The 19,365-nt window shown below is 54.5% G+C and overlaps 1 long non-coding RNA gene across 1 annotated transcript; it reads right to left on the reverse strand.

Moving 5' to 3' along the window:
* Window positions 1-16,987: 16,987 nt before the first annotated feature.
* Window positions 16,988-18,455, reverse strand: LOC125541751 (uncharacterized). The gene is made up of 2 exons (XR_007297641.2): window positions 17,991-18,455; window positions 16,988-17,791 (listed from the first exon to the last, which is right to left on the reverse strand). It is a non-coding gene; the product is annotated as an uncharacterized LOC125541751 (long non-coding RNA).
* Between the last annotated feature and the right edge of the window lie 910 nt (window positions 18,456-19,365).

A 19,365-nucleotide genomic window follows, 5' to 3' on the forward strand; every position in this document is an offset into this window, starting at 1 on the left:
GCACAAGAACACATCTCCTCGTGAGGCTGTTCTTCCCTTGTACTGTTCATCCTCAGCCCAAGAGGCAATCCACCACACCACACTGGAGTAGGGTATTACACCACAACGGTGGCCCGAACCAGTATAAATCTTGTGTCTCATGTTCTTTGGGGTTCGTCGAGCTAGGTCGTGAGATCGTAGAGTGCGCGAGCTAGAGAAGGGGAGAGATCTTTGTGCGCACCCCAGTGTTCGAACCTCAAGGGTTTTGCCGGAACCCGAAATCTGCCATTTGGCGCGCCAGGTAGGGGTGCGCCGAAGCTTTCCTCTTCGTCGATCCATGCTTCACCGCTCCAAGTTCATGGCCGACGCTCGTCGGGCACGCGCTGAGCGCCGGGCCGCTGTCGCCACTCGTGTCGCTCAGATAGCCCCTGTCGGCGGACCTCCCCATCATTCTCCGTCACTCGCCGCCAATGCCGCCACCGACCCAGTGGCAAACGAGCAGCATGCCTCTTCACTGCACCCCTCTGTGCGGCGGGATGGTCGCACCGCCACCCCATTGCTGACTCCAGCCGTCTCATCGTCTCACGCTCGCCGCGCACCCACGGACGCGCAGGCCGTGCTGCTCATGGCACGCGAGCTCCTGCGCTACCACCTGGTCAACGACCTCTACGAGGAATGGTTGGACCGAATCACCGAGCTCGTCAGCGCTGCGGGGGGCTCTCCTGCACCATCCCTCTCACTGCCTCACCAGCCCCCGGCTGCGGGCGATGTGGCTCACGGAGCGCCTCTGCCCCCTCAGCACCAAGATGGCGCCCTCGCGCCGAGGCGCGGGGCTCATGGAGCGCCTCAGCCTCCCCCGCGTCAAGACGGCGTCCTTGCTCCAAGATGTGTGGCCCAGCGGCGGTGTGCCTGCGCGCGAAGAAGGAAGTTGCCAGGAGGTTCCCCGTCCGCAAGAAGATGCTCCACCGCTTCCAGCACCACCACGTCAGGACCGCTTGCTGCGGCAGGGCCATTTGCCACTTGCCGTGGCGTCATAGCGATGCCAAGGTCAAGCTCCACCTCCACGACGGGCCCCGGTGGCCATGGCGGTCTGCCGTGCCTTCACCCCTCAGCTGCGTAGCATCGTATGGACGAGAAAGTTCAAGTCGGATCTCCCTCCTCGCTACGACGGCACCCCCAACCCTGCAGAGTTTCTGCAGTTCCATGAGCTGAGCATCGAAACGGCCAACGGCGACGAAAAGGTCATGGCAAACTGGTTTCCCATGGCTCTCAAGGACAGCACCCGCTCATGGCTCCTGAACCTGCCCCCAGGCTCGATTTCCTCCTGGGAGGAGATGCGCAGCCACTTCATCGCCAACTTACAAGGCACTCGCGACCGCCCCCCGGTCACTGGCGACCTGCGCCGCATCAGGCAACAATCGGGAGAAACCCTGCAGAAGTACATCCCGCGCATCAACAGTGCACGTATCAGGATCTGCAAGGTGACGGATGAGGCCATCATCTCAGTGTTTTCTGACGGCGTCTGCGACGCCAAGATGAAGGAGGAGCTCGCCATCCATGAGGAGCTGTGCACTACCTTGGAGCTGTTCAACATAGCAACCAAGTGTGCAAGGGCTGAGGAGGGGCGTCCCTCCCTCCTCGAGCTCCCTGCTTTGGATCCAGAGGAGAAGAAGGCCAAGGTCAAGGACGTGAAGCGCAAAGGAGTGGCCGTACTCACGGCAAAACCGAACACCAAGCGCGACCGAGATCTTACCAAGTCATCCAAGGGCGGCCGTACGTTCTGCGCCTTCCACAACGTGCGCACACACAACACCAACGATTGTCAAGAGCTCAGGGCCATTCGAGATGGACGCTTCGGTCGATGCCCTGAGCGCAACGACCGGGGCTACGGCTGAGGAGGTGGACGAGGTGGAGGACATTGGGACGACCGTGGGCCCCGCCAAGAGTGGCGTGACCAGCCTCGAGAGGATCGTCGGTAGGACCAACCTCGTGAGGGCGCCTGGAGGGACCAGCCTCGTGAGGACCGCCCTCAGGGCAACCCTGGTCTCCCTCCGCTGCCGCCGCCAAGAAGGAACGACGACCATCAACAGGACGAAGGGGCTGGGGGCTTCTAGGAGCCGCGTGCCATCGCCTGCATCTTGGGTGGCGCTCAGGCCCCAGCCTCCCAACGCATCTTCAAGTAGTTCTCTCGCGAAGTGAATGCAGCCCTCCCCAACCTTGATACTATGCGCCCGCTCAGGTGGTCCAAGTACGCCATCACCTTTAGCTTGGCGGACCAGCTCAAATGAGCGGCAACCGCTGGCGTCCTCCCGATGCTCTATTCACCCACATCAGCAATGTCCAAGTCACCAAGACCCTCATCGATGGCGGCGCAAGACTCAGTGTCCTGTCCGTTGAGATGTTCGACAACCTCCAAGTATCATACGAACAGCTCCAGCCCTCCAAGCCTTTCTCAGGAGTGACAGACGGCTCTACCACCTCGATAGGGCAAGTTCGCCTCCCTGTCACCTTCGGCCAGCGTGACAACTACCACACTGATCTCGTCGACTTCGATGTCGCCCACATACGCCTGCCATACAATGCCATCCTCGGATACCCAACACTGGCCAAATTCATGGCAGTCACCCACCATGGCTACAACATCCTCAAGATGCCGGGAAGCGGCGGAATCATCACGGTCCGTTGCGAAGAAAGAGTCGCGGTGTGCTCCCTCGAGCGCGCCTCCCAAGCTGCATCAATCGAAGACCCTGACAGCGCGGGTGCACAGTACCCTCCTGAGGCTAACCCCAAGAAGAAGCAGCTACTCCGCGCTGGGCCTCAGGGGAGCGGCACGTAACGCCCCGAGACCGATGTGCCAGGTGTCCTCCAGTTATTCGCTGTTGGTGTGTTGTCATTGCTTGTGTCTCATGCATCCGAGCATTTTTCCCGTTGTCCGTTTTGCATTCCGGCATTCCGTTCTCCTCCGGTGGTCCTTTCTACCTTTCTTTCGTGTGGGGATTAAACATTTCCGGATTGGACCGAGTCTTGACAAGCGGCCTTGGTTTACTACCGGCAGACCGCCTGTCAAGTTTCGTACCATTTGGACTTCGTTTGATACTTCAACGGTTAACCGAGGGACCGAAAAGGCCTCGTGTGTGTTGCAGCCCAACACCCTTCCAAAGTGGCCCAAAACCCACCTAAACCTCCTCCATCATCTCGGTCGTTCGATCACGATCGCGTGGCCGAAAACCGCACCTCATTTGGACTCTCCTAGCTCCCTCTACCTCTATAAATAGATCCCTCCATTTCATTTTCGGGTCTTTTCCCCCGAAACCCTAGATCTCTCCTCACCGCGCCGCCGGACGAAAATCAGTTGGCCGGACATGTCCGCCCCGCTCCGCCCGGCCAACCACCGCCCGCCACATGTCACGCCGACGCTCCTCCGCCGCCGCGGCCCGCGAGGCCCACGGCCGGCCCGCCCGCTTGCGCGCCTGGCCCAAGCCGCGCCCCGCTTGCCGTCCGACCCCGCCGCCACGACGCGCCTCGCCGGACGAGCTCCGCCGCCAAGTCCGCGCCCACCGGCCGCCGCCTTCGTCGCCGGCGCGCCACCGCGACCCCGCCGTCCTCGTCCAGCGCCGCCCTCCAGCGCTCGTGCTGCACCGCCCCGCCGCCCGGTGCTCGCCGCCCCGCCGTCTCCTCTCGCCGGCGTTGCCCGGATCCGGCCCGATCTGCTCGCCGGCGACCGGATCCGCCCTCCCCGGCCTCCGTTCGACCACTTCCCCGGCGAGCTCCCATCGATTCCGGTCAGATCCGTCGCCACCTCATAAACCGTGCCGGGTCAACCCTAGACTCGAGGGTGAGATTTCGCCTAAGTCCCCGAAATTCCCAGATTCACATGCCCATCTTCATCGCATCGTAACTTCGCATCCGTACCTCCGTTTTGGGCATATAGCATATCAAAATGTTCATCTCAGAGAGCACATCATTTCATCTCATTGCATCATTTTCATTTGAGTTCATATTGATGCCCGAAATGCTGTTAGAAGAGTGCTACTTGAGTTAATTGTCAGATCTGCTGCTCCATTTAGATATTTGTCATTTTTGCCATGATTAATGTGTGCATGATATGCCCATGAGCTCTACATATGTTTTGTTAAGGGTTTTGCCATCTTTCCAGAGGTGCAACCCATGTATTTTTGTGATGTGTGTGGTGTCTAGCACAAGCTTGCCAAGTGAGGCACTTGGTAATGCTGATTTCAGGGACTTAGCATTTCCACTAAGTCTTTGACCTGTTTATCTCATTTGGCCATATGTTCATGTTGTTTCCTAGTGATCCGTGTCTCTTTTGAGGATGATTAGTAAGGATGTTTTGTTAATCTTGTAGTGCTCTATCCATCCATGTCTCTGTTTGCAATTATGGAGCACCCTAGCTTGAGTCTATCGAGCTCTACTTTTGCTATTTCGTGAATCTGGGCAGATTGTCTACTTGTTAGCGATTTTGCCGAGGATGTTGTAGTTGATCCGTGCATGCCATGTTATTGTTCTTGCCATGTCTAGCTTGTATAATGTGTATTCTTGATGGGTGTATGCTTAGATTGTCATGCCTTTCTCTGTAGTGAATGCATCGAGCTCGTAAACATGCCTACTTGATATCTGTTTCAGCATGCTCCAGTTTTCACTAAGTCTGAGAACTGATTATGTTTTTGCCATGATCACATGCTTGCATTGTATTTTCTGATCCCTTTTGGCTCAAGGTCACTAAGTGACTTTTGTTAAGCTCTTTGAGTAGCTCCATGACATGCTTTACTTTGCCATGTTCAGGCCCTGTAGCATATAGTTTTCATGCTCCAAAGTGTGCTACCTGATCTGAAATTCCAGACAAGTGTTAATTTCACTAAGTCTGAAATCTGTTTACCATATGCATTTTTGCCATGCTTGTTTGAACCTGTTAATGGATGAATTGGCCGTAGCTCAGTGCTAGACTTTTGTTAAGCATCATGAATGGATCCCTGCCATGTATTGTGTTGCCATGTTTGGGTGCTGTATCATGTTTAACTTGTTGCATTTAGATGGCTACTTGTTGTTTATCGCTGATCGGTGCCATATTTGATTTGCTTGCCATTTCCAAACCGTAACTCCGATTCCGGTGATCTTTATATTGTTTTCAAGCGATTTCATCTCACCTTTCCAGTGGCACACTTGGATTTCCAAGTTGAGGCCAGGTTCATGCATTCCTTTGCAAATCATGCATATGCATCGCATCCCGCATCCCGCATATCATACCATGTTCATGTGTGGTTTGTTTACTATGTTGTGTGTTTCTTTCCGGTGTTTGCTTATTCGGGTTGGTTCCGGTTACGTCGCGTTTGTGAGGACCCGTTCGTCTACGTCCGTTTGTCTTCTTCATGCACTCGTTCTTATTCCTTGCGGGATCTCAGGCAAGATGACCATACCCTCGAAATCACTTCTATCTTTGCTTGCTTAGTTGCTCGCTCTTTTGCTATGCCTATGCTGCGATACCTACCACTTGCTTATCATGCCTCCCATATTGTTGAACCAAGCCTCTAACCCACCTTGTCCTAGCAAACCGTTGATTGGCTATGTTACCGCTTTGCTCAGCCCCTCTTATAGTGTTGTTAGTTGCAGGTGAAGATTGAAATTTTGTTCCTTGTTGGAACATGGAGATGTTGTTCCTTGTGGGAACATGTTTACTTGTTGGGATATCACAATATATCTTATTTAATTAATGCATCTATATACTTGATAAAGGGTGGAAGGCTCGGCCTTATGCCTGGTGTTTTGTTCCACTCTTGCCGCCCTAGTTTCCGTCATACCGGTGTTATGTTCCCGGATTTTGCGTTCCTTATGCGGTTGGGTAATAATGGGAACCCCTTGACAGTTCGCCTTGAATAAAACTCTTCCAGCAATGCCCAACATTGGTTTTACCATTCGCCACCTAGCCTTTTCTTTCCCTTGGGTTCTGCAGACTCAAGGGTCATCATTATTTTACCCCCCGGGCCAGTGCTCCTCTGAGTGTTGGTCCAACTTGTCAGCCGCCGGTGGCCACCAGGGGCAACTCTGGGCTGGTCTACCAGAAGTTTAGACAATCCGGTGTGCCCTAAGAAAGAGATATGTGCAGCTCCTATCGGGATTTGTCGGCACATTCGGGCGGTGTTGCTGGTTTAGTTTTACCTTGTCGAAATGTCCTGTAACCGGGATTCCGAGTCTGATCGGGTCTTCCCGCTAGAAGGTCTATTCCTTCGTTGACCATGAGAGCTTGTGATGGGCTAAGTTGGGACACCCCTACAGGGATTTGAAACTTTCAAAAGCCGTGCCCGCGGTTATGGGCGGATGGGAATTTGTTAATGTCCGGTTGTAGACAACTTAAACCTTAACTTAATTAAAATGAATCAACTGAGTGTGTTACCGTGATGGTCTGTTCTCGGCGGAGTCCGGGAAGTGAACACGGTGTTGGAGTTATGCTTGACGTAGGTTGTTTTAGGATCATTTCTTGATCATACTTTTATCGACCGTGCCTTGCTTTCTCTTCTCGCTCTCTTTTGCGTATGTTAGCCACCATATATGCTAGTCGCTAGCTGGAGCTCCACCTCATACCTTTACCTTACCCATAAGCTTAAATAGTCTTGATCGCGAGGGTGCGAGATTGCTGAGTCCCTATGGCTCACAGATACTTCCAAACCAGCTTGCAGGTGCCGTTGAACCGAGCTGGTGACGCAACCAAGCTCAAGGAGGAGCTCGATGAAGATCTTGTCCCTTATGTTGTTTCGTTCTAGTCGATCAGTAGTGGAGCCCAGTTGGGGTCGATCGGGGACCTTGTCGCATTTGGGGTTCTTCTTTTATTTTGGCTCCGTAGTCGGGCCCTGATTGTATTTGGTTGTTGTAATGCTTTATTCATGTAATTGTGTGAAGTGGCGATTGTAAGCCAACTATGTATCCCTTTTCCCTTATGTATTACATGGGTTGTGTGAAGATTACCTCACTTGCGACATTGCTTTCAATGCGGTTATGCCTCTAAGTCGTGCTTTGACACGTGGGAGATATAGCCGCATCGAGGGCATTACACGGCACCTCCAGCGGCGCCACTTCAGGATCCGCGCCAGCGCCCGGGGCACCTCCCTTCCTCGCATAGGGAGGCGCGCCCGGCGCCCTCCTCGGGCAGGGCTCGGGGGCTCTCTTCTGGAGGGCCTCAGACCTGGCCAGCATCACGAGGGAGGCGCTCGGGCACCACGTGGAGGCGTGCTTCGTGGCACGCTTCCCTCGGGAGGACACCGGGCGAGGAGCGCCCGACGTTCAGGAGTTCATCACCAAGGCATCTCAGGAGCCTCAGGAAGCAAGAGCAATACGCGGCGACCGCCGCCCACCTGGCGTTACTCCCCACCCAGGCGAGGGTGTTGAGCTGCGCGTCTGCGTCGACATCCCAGGGCTCAACAGGGCCGCATCTCAGGAGCGCTTCTGTTCTTTGCGTGCTGGCCGGTGTGAGGGCCCGCCTCACAACTACGTTCGCATGCCGTTCGGCCTGCCGAGCGTGGCTGCTGCCTTCCAGCGCAATCTGTGGAGCGTCCTGGTAGGTCAGGAGGCCATGCACCATGCGGTCTTGGCGGAGATGGAGACGGTCCTCCGGAGGCCACCTGAACCTCCAGAGCCTCCCAAGGCTCAGGGCCTCGGCGGCTCATGAGAAGCGACTTCTTTGCTATGTGTCTTCAGCTACCCCAACACTCCTTCGGCAACCAAACCAGGTGACATATTTCCAAGTTCATTTAGCTGGGAGCGCCCCCTGGGCTGCATCATCCCCAGGCCGTGTGGGTCCATCCCTACGGCATGTATCCGCTTGCATCCTTAGTTCACTCTGCTGGGAGCGCCCCTCGGGCTGCATCGACCCCAGGCCTCTCGGGTCCAACCCAGTGGCATGTATCATCCTCGCATTTACCTGAGCTAGTTGCTTTTCATGCATAATCTATCTATGGTTATCAGTTGCTTGATTGTCACCCACCAAGGGAGCTGCGTGCCGATGGTCTTTCTTTAGGATCCTTCACATAAGAAGGCTAGGCATGGCATCTGTGCTCGGGCCCGTCCCTGGAGCATCGATAAATCCAATGGCTGAGCTTTGTCTGGCGGGCCGGCCTCATTCACGTCACCTCCTGGGGTCCTTGGTGATTGGTCTTCTCGTGCGATAGCCTCAGGAAATCCACTCGGCGCAGGTTGTCTAACCATCTCGCAGGAACGCCACAACCATCAAGAACCAAGACCAGGCGCAACCCGCCTTGAGGTAGGGCCTTGTGAGTCCCCGCGCTGGCTCACGAGTGCCCAGATACACCTCCTCTAGCCCTGCCGTGCAAGCCACGTGTCAGGGCGGGGCTATACACGCCCCGAGGGCTCTCCGCAGTAGGGAGTCCCCTCCAACGTACCAGTGGAAGCACCATGCTCCATGCTGGCAGTCGACACTGCCGAGGAGCGGCTATGCCCGTGCAAGTGCGGAAGCGCCATGGTCTGTCCTGGTGATAAACAATTGAGGGCGGCCTCACGGCCGTATCAACCTTAGGGAGCCTCCGAGCTCGGTGTCTGGCCTCATCGCAACACCTCCCCTCGGGAGAGTCGTGCGAGGGGGCTGGGCACGGGGGCTGTGCTTGGGTCACGCCCAAGCGTACGCCACCTTGCCAGGTCCCTCGGACCTGGTCGTCGCGTGCCCTCCCAAGCGGAGCCAAGGTACGAAGGTCGTTTGAATGTCAAGGGGGACTCCTGAGCATCGCGACTCAGGTGCCTAACTGATCACGTAGCCCCTCACTCCTTGGTCCGTCCTGGTGATCCGGTCGGCCCAATGGCGGCTGAGGTATGCGCGGGGTTGGGCCCTGTTGATGTAGAACACTAGACTTACTCCCAGATCTCCTTTCTCTAAGTTGTTTGCGCGTCAAGGGGGACTCCTGATCATCGCGACTCAGGAGCATAACTGATCATGTAGCCCCTCACTCCTTGGTCCGTCCTGGTGATCCGGTCGGCCCAATGGTGGCTGAGGTATGCGCGGGGTTGGGCCCTGCTGACGTAGAACGCAGAGCAAATAGAAAGGAAACCGCAGAACTTCAAAGCAAATATTACAGGACATATTGTTCCCCTGAAATCAAACGAGAGTTTAACGCCTCCAGGAGGCATGGTCTATATTGCAGAAGTTAAAACAGGAAAGGAGCCGCCAGCAGGTTGCCTTGTCATCCCTGGACACCGCCGTTGCCTGCAAGGGGCGCTTCTTCTCCAACAGCGTCGCTTTCACCTGCACCACCAGCCGAAGTTGCGGGATCGGTATCACCGCCGGTCGGCGGCGCGGGAGCGAAGGCGCGGAACCACTTCAGCAGGGCCTCCACTTGACCCTTCACAGCTGTGGCAGTGGCCTCGTAATGCTTGTCTTTCACAGGCTCCAACAACTCGTCAAGGCGGGCAACGGGATCACGAAGGTGGAGGTGGCTAAAGACGTGCGTCAGCGCGGCCGAGGAGAGAACGCGGGCTTCTCCCTCTGCCATGGGGCCGATACCGCTCACGACGTCCTCAAGCGCATCAACCAAAAAAGGAACCAGCTGGTTGGGGGCCCCGTCGTCGATAACCAGCGGCTCCTCCAAGCCCTTCTCGTAGAGCGACTTCAGCGCCGTCCGAGCCTTCTCTTCAAGGAGCTTGAAGGCCGCACGGTCCTCAGTCAGGACCTTCGCCTTGGCGTCGTGCTCTGTGGCCTGCGCCTTTGCCAACTACTCCAGTTCGGTGTCACGATCCTTGACGGCGTCCTCTCGGGATTTCATCCTCCTCCCTCCACCTTGCGGTCTCGGGCTTCATTCGCACGCTCTCTCCGCACGGTCTCCAGCTCGGCCGCCAGTGACCGGCAGCGATCCTAGGCAGCTTCGGCATCCTTCAGCGCCACATCGTGGGCGGCCACAGCCTGGGAAATGGCCTCCCTGTCCTTCCCGGAGTGAGCAGCAACTTGGCTCAGTGCCACCCGGACTGATGCGTCGGAATGCAGCCAGCCAGAAACCAGTTCCAGGTGTCCGGCCACCAGGCGACGGTCGGAGCCCTGAAGGTCTTCTCGCAGCAGGTCCATCGCAGAAAGAGCCCGCTCCAGGACGTTAGGAGAAGCGGAGGAACCTGGGGTCAGCAGTGTAGCAGAAGGAGGAGGAGACGACGCCGTCACCATGGCCTAGGAGGCCAGAGGCTCTTGAGCCTCGGGGGCCCTAGCGCCCGAGCTGGACGCTGGCACCTCCGGAGCCTTCGGAGCCTCGGGGGCTGTGTCATAGCCCTAGAATATTTCTTGTAATTAGTTGCATCTGCATTCATTATAATATTTCTTGGGCTGTGACAGGCTGACCCCTCCCGAGGATGCTCCACCCAGCCTCGTGAGGATGATCGGGCTGGAGAAGCACGAGCGTCGTCTCCGTCTTTACTCATGGAGAGGGGTGCGGCCGCAGGAGGCGATCTGGGCTCAAGTAGCAGCACCTCGCTCTCCCTTCTCCTCTTCGCCACAGGCGTTCCCTAGTTGCACAACGAAGAAGAAGAGTCAAGGACAAACATCAGAAGCAAGAACAAGGCAGGGCGAGAACACTTACTGGTCCACCGCGGCATAGTCCCTCCGCTTCGGGAGCTTGAAGCCGGAGAGCTTCGCGGTCCGAGGCGCGGGCGCGCCAGCTCCTGGAGCAGAAGCAAGGGCAGCAGCTGGGCCGGAGGCAGCTCTAGGCGGCAGTGAGGCAGGAGCGTCGTCCCGGGAGAGCAGCGCCGACTTGCCCTTCCTCGGAACCACGGGCGGCTCCCCCTTTTCGGGGAGGACGTCGGCCTCGCCATCGCCGTCAGGCAGGAGGGGGAGGATGTCAGCCTTGCGCAAGGGGGAGGTCTCCCCCATCTCTTTGGGGGCTGCCTCCAGTCGCACTCCTCGTCCTCTCTGTCCCTGCGGGAATCAACAGAAGACACATCCACCGTCGTTGTCGCCACCGGAACTTCAGAAGGCGCTAGCGGCACTAGGCAGTGCCCGTCAAAGGTGGGCATGGCAGCTACGACCTCTGCCCCGTCCTTCCGGAGGAACAAGGAAGTGTGGGGATTCGGTGGATACTCTTGGTCGTCTCCGACCAGGAGACGGAGGGCCACGACCAGCTCCTCGTCGGACAAGGCCTTCGGACTCAAGCGGAGCTTGTCTTCTCCATCCACAAGCGTCCACAAGGGGCGCGTGCGCGCCTGGAGAGGAGCCACCCGCAGCGCCAAGAATTCCCTTAGGAGCATGGCCCCCGTCAGCTTCTCCGCCTTTGCGTTGCCCAACCTCAGGTCGGCGTTCATCTTCTCCAGCACCAGCTTCGCCCGGTCGTCAGTAAGCTTCGTGCAGGACCACCCCGCATCAGGCCGGGGCATTCCCGTCGGCAGTTTCAGCTATGGGTGGACACACTTGGCATCCATCATAACCCACTTGCTCCTGAAGCTATCAGCCTTCTTCCTGGTCTTCGAAATCGTGTCAGCCTTGCGGGCTGCGATAAAGTTGGCGCACCCCGCGGTGTGGCCGTCTTTGATCCGGAGGTAGAAGAAGTGGCGCAGCAGTGCCACGGACGACATCACCCCGACGTACGCCTCATAGTAAAAGGCAAAGATGGACAAGAGAAGAACGGAGTTGGGATGGAGATGAAGGGCCTGTAACCCGTAGTGATGGAGGACCGCATAGAAGAACTTGAAGAAGGGGGGAACGAGGCCGGCGACGACACTGCTCATGAAGAAGGGGTAGAAGGAGCTCTTCGGAGCTTCGGGCACGGTGGAGCCAGCCCGGAGCTCGGTCTCCCCCTTCTCGTTGTTCTCCCCCACTGTCAACAGGCGCGTGACGGCGAGGTTCTTCGCCGAGACATTGGGAACCTCCAGAGCCGGCTCATACCAGGCAGATGGCGAATCAACCTTGGGCTTTCAGGGTGCCATCGGTCGGAAGTTCGGAAGGGGATCGGAGCAGATTTGGAGATTTTGGAACTGAGGAGTGAGAGAGGGGATCTGGAGCAAGACGAAGGAAGGCAATGAAGGCAAGCGTTCCCCGCACCGGCCTTTTGTCAATCGGGAAGTTGTCGAGGTAGCACGGGGAAGCGGAGACGCCCACGTCCAATCAGTCGCCATGCGCCAATCGTGGCCGCAGGCTGATGGGGCCCACGGCGCTTCGTCCTTGCCCTTTGGCTCCGCCTCGAAGCCAAGCCCGAGCGCGCCTTGGGCCCGGGGGCTACTGTCGGCGTTTTGGGAACAGGGGTCCCCGACTTGCCTGCCTGCGGCCCGCAGCGTGGCTCCACCAGCGGCCCTGTACAACCCATCTTCACTAGAAAACACTCAAGACCCTTGCGAGGGGCCAAGCCTCGCGAGGCGGATGACGCAAGACCTCCTCAGGGGCGGCCTCACTAGGCTGGCTCGCAAGGGGCGGAGAGATCAAGGCGATGTGCACCTCGCGAAGTTTCTGTGATGCAAGCCATGATGACTGGAGCCAGGCGGGCACCAGCGCGCAGTGTCCTCGTTTCCTCTTTGGTGCTAAAGGGGCAAGCACAGACAAGAAGTCCCGAGGCATCAGGCGAAGGTTTCCATATCGGTGCGACAAGACCAAGACCAGCAGGACGGCAGGACGGAGGTCACCGTGGAGCCCAAGACGACGTCACCACCAAAGCCTTTGGCAGGCGAAGACTACTTTTGTCAGGATAGCTCGTACTAGTTGTTTCCCTTCGAATTTGGCCGTTGTGGGATCCGTTCCCGCTCAATATTTGGGAAGAGGACCAGGGCCTCTATAAATAGGACTAGCCTCCACCATAGGAAGGGGAGACCAGATTTCGATCTTCAACCACACAAGCACACCAAGCACAAGAACACCTCTCCTCGCGAGGCTGTTCTTCCCTTGTACTGTTCATCCTCAACCCAAGAGGCAATCCACCACACCACACTAGAGTAGGGTATTACACCACACGAACCAGTATAAATCTTGTGTCTCATGTTCTTTGGGGTTCGTTGAGCTAGGCCGTGAGATCGTAGAGTGCGCGAGCTAGAGAGGGGGAGAGATCTTTGTCCGCACCCAGTGTTTGAACCTGAAGGGTTTTGCCGGAACCCGAAATCCGACAGGTTTAAACCCGTGAACATCGAATCATATGATGGAACAACTGATCCCGCGGTTTGGATCAAGGATTTCCTTCTCCATATCCACATGGCCCGTGGAGATGGCCTTCACGCCATCAAATACCTCCCACTAAAACTCAAAGGGCCAGCTCGGCACTAGTTAAACAGTATGCCCAAAAACTTTATTGGCAGTTGGGAGGATTTGGAAGACGCCTTTCACGACAACTTCCAAGGTACATTTGTCCGACCACCAGATGCCGATGACTTAAGTCACATCATCCAGCAGCCCGGAGAGTCAGCCAGGAAGCTCTGGACTAGGTTCTTAGTTAAAAAGAACCAAATCGTCGACTGTCCGGACGCGGAATCCCTAGCGGCCTTCAAACACAGCGTCTGGGACGAGTGGCTCGCCCGCCACATCGGTCAAGAAAAACCAAAATCCATGTCAACCCTTACCGCTTTGATGACCCGCTTTTGTGCGAGAGAGGACAGTTGGCTCGCTCGTAGAAGCAACAGCGCCAGCAATCCGGGCACTTCCAAAGTCCGAGATGGCAATGGCAAACCACAACGCAGCAAACACAAACGTCGCAATGATAATGAAAGAACGCGCAACACAGCGGTCAACGCCGGATTCAGCGGCCCTGTAACACCTCAGATACAACTTTCTATATTTGTAACTCTGACTCTTGCCTTTTCCGGAGATGCGATACGATATTCCCTTCATGGTTGGGTTTTGTCTTTGTTTTGCTTTTGTTCATGTCATGCATTTCATATCATGTCATCTTGTGCATCGCATTTGCATTCGTGTTCGTCTCATGCATCCGAGCATTTTCCCCCTTGTCCATTTCGCAATCCGACACTCTCACGTGCACCGGCACACCCCTCTTTGTCTGTTTTCATGAGCGGCTGTTAAACATTCTCTGAATGGACCGAAATTTGCTAAGTGGCCTTGGTACACCACCGGTAGACCGCCTGTCAAATTTCGTCCCATTTGGAGTCCGTTTGATACTCCAACGGTTAACCGAGTAACCGCGAAGGCCTCTTTTGTGTTGCAGCCCAACACCCCTCCAAAACGGCCCAATAACCCATCCAAACCACTTCCATGTCCTCTGTCATCGGATCACGATCGTGTGGGCGAAAACTACACTCCATTTGGACACTCCAAACTCCCTCTACCTATAAATATGTGCACCCCTCCTCCAAAATTCGGGTCACGAAACCCTAGATCCAACCCCTCCGCGCCGCCGGACACGTCCGCCGCCGGCCTTAGGTAACCGGAGCCTGCCACGTGGGCTCTCCGCCGCCTCCCGCCGCCGCGGCCCGCGGGGCCTAGGCGCGGCCCTCCGGACCGCAGCGCCGCCCGCGCCCGGCCGCCGCCCGCCTCATTGCCAGCGCGCCACCGCGCCGTCGTCGCCGGTCGGCACCGCCGCCCTTGTCACGCCTTCCAGCGCCGCCCCGACCTGAGGCCTAGCGCCGCCGCCTCCGCGCCGCTCGGCCTCTCTGGCGACCCGGATCCCGCGAACTCCTCTTCCCCGGCCTCATCTCCGCCACCGCGACCTCCAACTCCGGCGAGTTGCTCCGGCGAACCTCGAAACCCATGCCCGAACCCTAGATCTGGGATTTCGGAGGTGATTTTTCCACTAAGTCTTTTCCCCTGTGATATTTTGAGGCCCTGTTCATCATGTCGTATCTCGGTGACTGTAGCTCCGTTTCATGCATATGATATATCAAAATGTTCACTGTGAGATGCTCTTCATTTCATTCCATTGTGACATGCTTGTTTGAGTTCATCTTGTTGCCCTAATCATTGATGCAAGAGTGCTATAAAATATTTACTGCTGCTACTTATCAGTTTATGGTGATTTTCCATTTTGTCACATTTGATGTGTGCATCATATGGGCATGAGCTCTACATGTGTTTTGAACTATGTCATTCCAGCTTTACAGGGGTGCTGTATTTTTGTGATCAATGTGGTGACTAGCACAAGCATACAAAGTAGCCTTCGTGATATTGCTGTTTTCAGGGACTTAGGATTTTGCTAAGTCTTTTCATGCTGTTATTTTGATGCCATGTAAACTTGATGCTACAGTGAGATCCATGCTTATTTTGAGATGCTTCATTAAGGATGTTTTGTACATACGGGTATGCTCTATCCGTCCATGCCCCTTGCAATTATGGAGTGCCCTAGCATGTCTTGTTCTTGCTCTACTTTTGCTATAAAATGTTCTTGGCAGATTGTTTACATGTTAATCAATTTTGCCATGGTTGTTACTAGTGATCCATGCATGCTATGAAATTGCTCTTGCCATGGTTAGCTTAATGAACATGTCATCTTGCTGTGGGAATGCTTTTTTTTGTCATGCAAGGCTTTGTGATGAGTGGTTTGAGCTTGCAAAGATGCCTTCATAATTCTATTTATGCCATGCTCTGTTTTCTCCTAAGTCTGAATCTGTTAATAAAACTTGTTATGTTTACATGGGTGCCATCATATCTTCTGTGCCTTTTTGGCTCATGATCAGTAAGAGACTTTTGTTCTATACATTTAGCATGATCATTCCATGCCTTTGTTTGCTATGATATCTTCTTGTAGAATGTTGTTTGCTAGCTCTAAACATGGCTTCCTGATGTTATTTCTGGCATGTTAGTATTTTCACTAAGTCTGTGAAGCTGATATCTTTTGCACTTTTGCCATGCTTGTTTGAACCTGTTCTTGTGTGATTTAGCCGTAGCTCAGTGTTCATGTTTTGTCAAGCATGTCTTGTACATCACTTCAGTATGCTTTGGTTCTATGTTGGAGTGAAGTAGCTTAGTTTCTTGTTGCATTCTAGATGGCATCCTGCTGTTAATCACAGAATTGTGCCATTCTTGTTTTGCTTGCCATTTGCAAACCGCGCATCCGTTTCCGGTGAACTTTATATCGATTTCGACCGAAATCATTTCATCTTTCCAGCGGTGCACTTGGTTTGCCAAGTTGATGCCTTGATCTTTGTTTTCCTTCCGGAGCACACATATGCATTGTGTCGGGGATATACCCCGCGGTGTAACCCAGCTGGATGTATGACCCGGATGGATCTTGGCGACCCGCCCGGATCTTGGCGATTCATGGATAACCCGCACGATCTTGGCGGCTCATTAGTAACCCGGTGGACGGGTCAGATGGACGACAAGGCCCAAGTCCCAGTATGCCGGCTCGGATTATGGTGGGCCGGCTTAAGAGGAAAGGCATAAGGAATATTCTCCTACAATGGAAGCAAGACTAGGACTCCACTTGTAATAGAGTAATCCTAATCCTAATAGGACTAGTCATGTAAGCCGCCCTTTCAACATATATAAGGAGGGGCAGGACACCCCAAGAGGGACCAGTTTCACAAGTTAGGTTTAGACAGACAAGTCTATAGCTCTCGAGATAGGGCACCCTTGTAATCATGATCATCATCATCAATATCAATGAAGCAGGATGTAGGCTTTTACCTCCACCATGAGGGGCCGAACCTGGGTAAAACCTCGCGTCTCTCATCCCGCTCAACCCCTCCCAAGCTATCACATAGATGCGTTGGCCTCACGACTAAGTCCTTTCAACTAGGACATCTATCATGACAATTCCACGACAGTTGACGTCCACCATGGAGCCTGCGCATGGTGGTATTGAGTTCTTGAAGGGATCTTTTCTCAAGGATCGAGAAGCTCACGATGTGCCGGATGAAAAGGAGCCGGCGTGGAAGGATATACATCGTCTTCGCGGCCAGCAGTCGAAACGACATACAAGAGTTGAGATAAAGGGAAATTTAGGGTTGCGTTTTTTGCGGTTGCTACAAGAGCCCTGGCGATCCAACGAGTCCGAGAGTTTTTTATGATGAAGTACCGAAGCGCTCCTGAAGGAAACAACAAACAAGCCGTGCATGTGCGCGATGGAGCACGTTTTCCAAAAGTGATGGATTAGAAAACGTCTTTTCAAGCAAAAGTGAATCAATGGGACAAGTCATGTACGGATCAATGTTGCTGCGCCAAGCCGGATTCAACTCAGATGTAGTACATGACCCGGACACGGATGGTCCACAGGCTCGGGTTCCTCCTGCGACCTGCTTTGTGACCCGCCGTCGCCGCCGCAACCTGGCCTCTGCGGTCTTGAGACGCGGATGCCGCGGGCTGGCGCCATTAAGTCGCCTCGCCGTGCGTCAACTCCGCCGTGGTCAAGCCGCCGACCGTCTTAGCTCTGTGGTGAGTCGTCGCGCCGGCCTGCCTCGCCACCGAGCTGGCCTCGCCTCTCCTACTTTGAGTCACCCCTGTTCTGGGTCACTTCGCCCCCTTGCTGCTCCGCCTCAAGTTATCGTCTTCTTCATTGTCGAGCCGTCCCGGCCTTCGTCGCCTTGACCTCGCGCCCGCCTCACCTCGGGCCGACCCTGCCGCCTCCCCCGCGATAATCAACGGCTGCGCCACAGGCCGGCCATACCTCTGCTCCTCAAGCCATCGATCTCCTTCTCCGCTGACGCAGCGGCCACGACGCGTGATTTGAGCTTGTTTTTACAGAAATCCACCTCAAGCCGGGGCCCTCGCTCGAGACGCTGGTCGTCTCCCGCGTGCTCGTCGTCTCCGAAGCACCGGTCGACTCGCGCGTCCTCCATTGCAGCGCCTTGGGCCGTTGTCGTCGCTTGCCCCCCGCCATCTTGAGCCTCCTGTGCCGGCCTCCGCCGTCTCTGTGGCCAAAGCCTCAACCCGCTGTACCATTGGAGTCTCTGCATGCTGTTGGTGACAGCCCAAAGGAGAAGTTTAAACCTGATATGTTATTGGATCTCATGTGTTCTCTGAGGACATCAGTCTCCATTGAAAGAAAATCAGGAGATGAGCTTGCTTCAGTTGCAGGGCGTCTAAATATTGGCACTAGAAAGGTTTATAATCAGAATAAACACATATCTGTTGTAAATCTCCCGCTAGTGTTTACCTCGCTTGGAGATTTACTGGCAAGTAAATTTGAAGAAGCCCGGAGCTGCCCTAGATGATCTGTTCTACAAAATGAGGGCAGACAGATTCAAACTTGGATCATTTATTTACTGCGAGGAGCTGCTGGCCAATACACCACTTAGCAGCAAAAATGGGGTTTGACGGAAAAAACTCTCGTTGGAGACCAAGGAGTACTAGTACAGGTTCGCTGCCAGCTTCTCAAAAACATCAAGGCCTTCTACAACACTAGCCAGACTAGTACTAACGGAAGAAACAGTGCAAATGTGAAACTACTGTACACGAAGGCATCTGCACATAGCCAATGAGTGCCAATGAACATCTGCTTCGTTAGCCACACGTTGGAACAGGCAATTCAGAAAATGAAGAAATACTCCCTTGTCCGGAGTTGTACACCGTCCAAAGTCAGTAGACATTATTTTTCTGTGAGGTCACACTGGATAATGGGGAAAACTACGACAGATGACGTCTATGGCAGCAGTGCTAGTACTCCATGAGGGGTTTTCACCAGAGTACCATATGAGTAGAAACGTCACATCAAGTGCCGTCTGAGTGAAACATCTACGCGGACCATGATCAATTAGGTGAATTCTGTCCGGTCAATTTTTATTTATATATTTTTATTCTTTAAAGAACAATTACTTGGTCTATGATATTTTTTCACAGGACCATTATTCCTTACAAAATGGTGTTGTAAAAAGGGCGTGAGCAAATATTATTTTTGCACTAGCGCTCGTCCTACGCAAGTTGCCACCCCCGCTACATCAACACACGTGATTGACTTATTGTTCGTGCCCATGGCCAACTCGCCAGCGTCCGTGCCGGTTCCAATGCCGCGGCCAACTCTCTCGTCCGCACCGGCTTACAACGCCGCTGCCGACTCTCCCCATCCGTACCGGCTTACAACGCCGCGGCCGACTCGGCCGTGATTAATTTCAGCGTCACCGTGGTGATCATCAACTCCGCGGTGGATAATTTCTGGCTTAACATATTAGGTGAAATCTATCCAGTATATTTTTATATTATATATTGTTTTCTTTAAAAGAGAAATTACGCTGGCTTGCAAGTTCGCCAATGCAGGACAAGTTATATCATTGAGCTGTTGAAGGACTCACAACAGTTTGTATCACGGTCAAATATGGAGAATTTCAAGACAACTCCTCGAGTCGCCTTAAGACTCGGGGGCTACAATAGCATGACTCAGGAAAATTGGCCAGTATCAATAATCCAGAACTCCGGGTCATTGGAGGGAAAAAATAACCCGGCCCCAGAGACTACTGCTATATTGATAAGAATTTAAGGGCCGCCATAAAATTTCTGGATCAAAATGAAGAATGCCGGTTTAAAATCCGGCTCAA

This window comes from Triticum urartu, chromosome 2A, assembly GCF_056163025.1.
Source record: "Triticum urartu cultivar PI428250 chromosome 2A, HENAU_Tu73, whole genome shotgun sequence".
NCBI lineage: Eukaryota > Viridiplantae > Streptophyta > Magnoliopsida > Poales > Poaceae > Triticum > Triticum urartu.